At 41.3% G+C, this 6,663-nt stretch overlaps 1 pseudogene; it reads left to right on the forward strand.

Moving 5' to 3' along the window:
* Positions 1-4,611: 4,611 nt before the first annotated feature.
* On the forward strand, positions 4,612-6,157 carry LOC111185501 (poly(rC)-binding protein 2 pseudogene; annotated as a pseudogene).
* The last annotated feature ends 506 nt before the right edge of the window (positions 6,158-6,663 follow it).

Here is a 6,663-nt window from a genome sequence, read left to right on the forward strand (position 1 = left end):
TCTTAAGTCAGGTTTCTGAGAAGCAAAGCCTAAAAGTGATTTGAGTGAGGGAGTGTTTCTTAGGAAAACCCTAGAAGCAGGGGAGTGAAACCAGATTGGGTAGGAAAGGGGAACTGAGCAAGGATGTGGTCTCAGGTAAAGTGTAGCTTTGGTCTGATCCACAGATGAAAACCATAGAACATGCACTGTACTTCAGAATCGTTCCCTCCTGGAGGCAAAAGGGCTGGTTCTCTGTTTCCTGTATGAGAGTCAATTACTGGCTATGAGGAGGCCTTTGGTGGGCTCACCTTCCGAGTGAGGTGATTCCATCCAACCTAGGGATATTCTTCAAGGAGGAGGCAGCTGCAAGCCATGAGGAGCTGGGAGAGAGAGCACCCAGCCTGCCAGAGGGAAAAGGCATGAAGTAACTAGTGCAAGACTTTTCCTTGGCTGTTTACTTCTTAGTTTCTTATCACCCCGATAATCCCAACAGACACGTTTTTAAAAACCATGTCATCATTTCCATGTTTCTCACCTACATTTTAATATTGCTCCGTGAACTCTAGTGGTACCTTCGACTTTCTTCACTGCATTTGTGACACTTAGGCTAATGTGATTGTTGAATGGAGTCAGGGTCACTCAGAGTAGTTAACTTCACTAACCAAAACCTTCGAATGACCTCCCGGATCCTTGAGCATGGCCTATCGTACCCTAAAACTCTGGATCTCTAATACTTTACTGATGCTCTTTCCTGTCGCTCACTACTATGCCCAATACACCCATTCAACTCCAGTCACCTTAGCCTCTTGCTGATTTTCAAACATGTAAAACACACTCCTGCTCAAGGTCATTGCAATTGCTGGTCACTCTACCTGGAACATTGTCCTTGTCCAGTAAGTTTACTCACTTCCTGCCTGTAGGTCCCTGATCAAATGTCATTTTTCCAGTTGGACTTTTCTGATCACACAATCTAAAATAGCTCTCCACTTAAACACATTTATCACTACCTGAAATATTATATACTTTTTGATTGGCCGATTGGTTGCCTGTCTAATCAAACTAGAATATTAAGCATATGCATAAGAGTAAGAACACTGTTCCATTCACCACTGGTTCCCTTACACCTAGAACAACGTCAAGACCATAGCAGATACTCAGTGAATATCTGGTTAATGAATAAATAGGTGTTGAAGGAGCAAAAGAGAGAAAATACTCTGCAATTGTCACAGAAAGCCATGCTGAAATGACTTTTGTGCTGAGACTTTACAGGTAAGTACAAGATTTACAGGTGGGCAAGTAGATGAGAACTTTCCAAGCAGAGAAAGGAGCCAATGCCTCTGAAGCAACAAAGCACAGATGTCTCTGCAATTCTTTGCTCATGCTCACTACTTTGGAGAGTCCATCAGTAATCTCAGCAGTGTTTCCATGAGGATACCTCTCAGATCTATATTCTACTTCCTATTACAAGGCAGCTTGCTGGATATTTGCAGTTACATGGTCTTTTGTCATCTTAAAATAACACTTTCTAGATTTATTCCTGTCTTTGTGGCTAAGGTATTAAAATGATCAGAGACACCTCATTGTCCCTCGTCCTCTTGTCCTATCAGTTAACAACTTTTATTGATATTTTTCCTTGTAATATCCTTTATTCTCTTCATACCTACTGCCATCTCCATATCCTAATATGTCATGCTATCGACTGGTTTCTCTGACTCTAGACTCTTCCTTTTTAATTCATTCTGCCCAACAGTGCAGCATGAACAACTCTAAATTATACTTTCACAGCCTGTCACACAATAAACTCCTGGGGTTATCTACAGTGTTTACTTCCAAAGTCATAGCCTAATAGTCAAGGCCATCCAGGACTTGGCACCGACCAAGTTCCTACTTTGTCCTCTTTCTTCTTCTTTCTTTGAAATCTCAATTTTTTTCACATACACTTATCTACTGTTGTGCTTTTGCCCAGTTTCCCATCATCCTGGAATGCTATCCCATTCCTACAGTATAAATTTAACCTATTCTTTCTTTGAAACCTGGCTCAATCTTCCCCCTACACACAAGTGCCCTGACCAATCCATTGAAAAGGATCTTCTGTGTATTTTGAACATCTAAAAATTTCATCTCTATGATTCATTTGGAAAGTAATCATGTATTTCCATGGAATATATTTCCTTTCTTTTATAGTAAAGCATTATTTAAGTTTATTATTTTCATTTGTCGTTTTGCCTTTTAATTTCCTGTTTTGCAAGAAGATTTTAAGTTCTCTTTGGGTCAGGGATTAAATCAAGGTGCAGGATGGAACCTACTGCCTAGTCTCAGCAGGCCCAGGTCATCTTGTACAATATTGTGAAATTAACCTCCCTAAATAGGTTCTACCACCCACAGGATCATAAGATTTAACTTCAGTAAATATTTATACATGTTACCCTTTCTGACTAAAAGTTTATTTACTACTGTTTTACATATAAAATTCCCACTTAGCCTTTAAAGATTCACTCAAGAACAGAATCATTTCAAGTAAGATGAAACTAACCTTTCTGTGTTAACCTCTGCTTCTACTTCTGTTGGCTCAGCACCAGGAGGTTACTTTTGTTACAGCTATGACTTTATGTATGAACAAAGATTTTGAATTGCAGGAATTAAGAACATAGGCTTCAGAGTTCGACCTGGATTCAAACTTGACTCTGCCTCTTTATTGCCTTTATGACCCAAAACAATTAGATGTGATCATGTGTTGTGCTCACTTCAGTTCCTAAAAATAACTGTGGGTGAATGAAACCAAAATGTCTTGTTTTTGTCATCCTGTAGCTTCACAAAAGCAAAGTGGATAGATCCTTTGGTGTTCTCTTTAAGTTTAAAGGGTGTATGTAACCATATACAAACTCAGAAGGAAATGGATGGAGAGGGTGTTGCAGATTGGGATAGCTACTCTAATTCTTCAGGGAAGACACTCTCACTTTTGTTTTACATAATTTTGGTCTGCTTAATTTGCATAGCTGTTCTCTTGTCTTTCACTTGCTTATCTGATAGCAGTGTGTGGTTGTTTTCTTTGCCTTTTGAGAGCTCTGGATGATATCTTCTTTCATCCCAAAACTTCCTTAACAAAAATAGTATCAAAATACGTATTCATATTTAATGTTAGAAGAACAAAAACTGGAATAGTGTTCCTCACCTGGCAGTTACCTGGCACTTGCACATTTATTCTCCTAGAGTATGTCAACATAGATAATGTTATTACGTTTTATTTTTTTGTCATATGATTTCTTTATCTTTGGAGGAATGAACGGCCAGCTTCTCTTATCCTAGGTAATACCCGTTTCTTCTAACGGTGTACAGCTCTAAAAATATTTAACAATGCAATAAATATTATTAACTGAAAAAAGGAATACCTCATTCAGCAAATTTAGTTTGAAAGACTTTATTATATTTGTCATTTAGAATGCTTCTGTCTTTCAATAACAAAATCCCTGACTCAAAATGACAAATGACAAGGAAACAGTATTGTCACTGTAATAGGAAGTCTTGATTCATGATGAGTGTCAGGCTTGGTTGATTTTTTTCTGGCACAACAGTATGATCAACTCTACCAGTTCTTTTTATTTCTGGTCTCTGCCATCATAAACATTTGCTTCCTTCAGGATGGATGCAACATTTCCAGCCATCAAATCCAGAAGGAATAACAAAAGGAAACAGAGAGATCATTTATTCCTTCATTCTCTCCTAAGAAATAGCCAAATTGCCAGAAACCACTGACCAAACTATTTCTCCCCCCCCCACCCCCACCCCATGCCTCATTGGTGAGATTTTGGCCTCATAACCATTGCTGGGCCAATCAAGTTCACTCCTTGGAATGCAACGGGACAAATTTCCAAGGCCAATCTTGTAGTCATGCAGTCTATGCAGTAGCACAAGAACCTGGGCTTGGAAGAGTTCCATTCTTAGTTTAGTATACTGCTAGTATCATCTTGAAAGTCTTAATAATTTTTAAACAAGGGACCTGCGTTTTCATTTTACACTGGACCTCACAACATTATAATGGCTGATTGTCCATATTCCCCTGAGGTCATTAGCTATATGAGGCAGGGATGGCTAGTACTCGTACGTCTCCAAGAAAAGAGAATGGGGGGGGCGGTGCTGGGTAGACAACCAGCAGGTTTTAACTCCATTCATTATTTGACTTTAGAATGGTTTTAGTCCAATCTAAATCACCGAGAGAAACAACAGTGAAATGACCAGTGCTACACATACTAGAAAATTAATTCCTCAGGTTAAAGAAGCCACTGAGTACAAACTAGAAATTGGTGTTGTAGTGGAGGATTTAAAGGGAAGTGATTAAGAGTTAAGGCATGTCTTCTTACATTGTTGCTCCTGATATCACCCCAAAATCATAATTTACCTGATGAAACTGATTCTCCTCCATCGATGCCTACTTCCCAGACTTAACACATTACCTTCTTTGTCCTCATGCACACACAAAGACACACATTAAAAATTTTCAATGCGCCCAGACCAGCAGAGGCAGCAGCCGGAGCAGCTGCAGCCTGCGTCCTCTGCTGCCGGCCCGCCCGCGGGGGGGGCCCCCTCACCTTCCCGCCCACCCCTATTGTTCCGCCCCAGCCTCCCAACCTTCCCCTTCCCGCCCGCTCTCCTTTTCCCCTCAGTCGCCTCGCGCCTGCAGTTTTTGGCTTTCACCCCCACCAGTGACCAAAGACTTGACCACTCAGAGTCCAGCTCCTCAGAACACTGCTCGACATGGACACCGGTGTGATTGAAGGTGGATTAAATGTCACTCTCACCATCCAGCTACTTATGCATGGAAAGGAAGTTGGCAGTATCATTGGAAAGAAAGGAGAATCAGTTAAGAAGATGCATGAGGACAGTGGTGCATGTATCAACATCTCAGAAGGGAATTGTCCTGAGAGGATTATCACTTTGGTTGGACCCACTAATGCCATCTTCAAAGCCTTTGCTATGGAAGAGGACATCAGCAGCTCTATGACCAATAGCACAGCTGCCAGTAGACCCCCAGTCACCCTGAGGCTGGTGGTCCCTGCTAGTCAGTGTGGCTCTCTCATTGGGAAAGGTGGTTGCAAGATCAAGGAAATACGTGAGAGTACAGGGGCTCAGGTCCAGGTGGCAGGGGATATGCTCCCCAACTCAACTGAGGGGCCATCACTATTGCTGGCATTCTGCAGTCCATCATTGAGTGTGTGAAACAGATCTGCGTGGTCATGTTGGACACTCTCTCCCAGTCCCCCCCGAAGGGCGTGACCATCCCGTACCAGCCCAAGCCGTCCAGTTCTCCAGTCATCTTTGCAGGTGGTCAGGACAGGTACAGCACAGGCAGCAACAGTGCAAGCTTTCCCCACACCACCCCGTCCATGTGCCTCAACCCTGACCTGGAGGGACCACCTCTAGAGGCCTATACCATTCAAGGACAGTATGCCATTCCACAGCCAGATTTGACCAAGCTGCACCAGTTGGCAATGCAACAGTCTCATTTTCCCATGATGCATGGCAAGACCGCATTCAGTGCAGGTTTGGATGCATCTGCTCAGACTACTTCTCATGAACTCACCATTCCAAACAATTTGATTGGCTGTGTACTCGGGCGTCAAGGCGCCAAAATCAATGAGATCGTCAGATGTCTGGGGCACAGATCAAAATTGCGAACCCAGTGGAAGGATCTACTGATAGGCAGATTACTATCACTGGACCTGCTGCCAGCATTAGCCTGGCTCAATATCTAATCAATGTCAGGCTTTCCTCGGAGACGGGTGGCATGGGGAGCAGCTAGAACAATGCAGACTAATCCATAATCCCTTTCTGCTGTTCACCACCACCCATGATCCATCTGTGTAGTTTCTGAACAGTCAGTGATTCCAGGTTTTAAATAGTTTGTAAATTTTCAGTTTCTACACACTTTATCGTCCACTCGTGATTTTTTAATTAAAGCGTTTTAATTCCTTTCTCTGTTCAGCTGTTAATGCTGAAATCCATATTTAGTTTTATAAGCTTCTCCCTGTTTTGTTTTTGTTTTGTTTTGTTTTTTGGGGGGTTTTTTTGGCTCATGAAATTTTTTTGTTTGTCATGGAAATGTAAGAGTGGAATATTAATACATTTCAGTTTAGTTCTGTAATGTCAGGAATTTTTCAAAAAAATTAAAAGATGGACTGGAGCTTTTTCTTTGTGAATAGAAAAAAAATTTTTTTTTCAATGCCTCTTATTACAAAAGAAAAGCAGAAAATCCTTAACCAATATTACAAGGGCCAACATGATTTTGCCCTTTACATCTACATTATGTAGCACTTCTTGCTACTTCAGCCTCTCAGCTCTGGCCAGCTGGGCTTTTCAATTTCCATTGAGCTCCATGTTGTCTGCAACTTAGGAATCTTTGTCATGCTATTTTGCCTGCTTCCACTTCCCTCCTGTCCTGTTTATCACAACAAACTTTTTTTCATACTTAAGATCAAATTTGGAGTCATTTCCTCAGAAAACTTTCGCTGCACCCAATTCCAGATCCAGTTATTTTGTAATGGAGCCTATAGAATTATATTGCTTCCTTTCAAAACTGGTATCTCAGTTCATATGCACACTTTTATCAGTATCTGCAATTTGTAGATTAATAGCAAGAAAGCTTAAGCCCAGGAGATCAAGGATAGCAATAAAAAGCAGTTTCATGAA

Source organism: Delphinapterus leucas, chromosome 3, assembly GCF_059928025.1.
Source record: "Delphinapterus leucas isolate spDelLeu-1000000601 "Yukka" chromosome 3, BTC_Dleu_Yukka2, whole genome shotgun sequence".
NCBI lineage: Eukaryota > Metazoa > Chordata > Mammalia > Artiodactyla > Monodontidae > Delphinapterus > Delphinapterus leucas.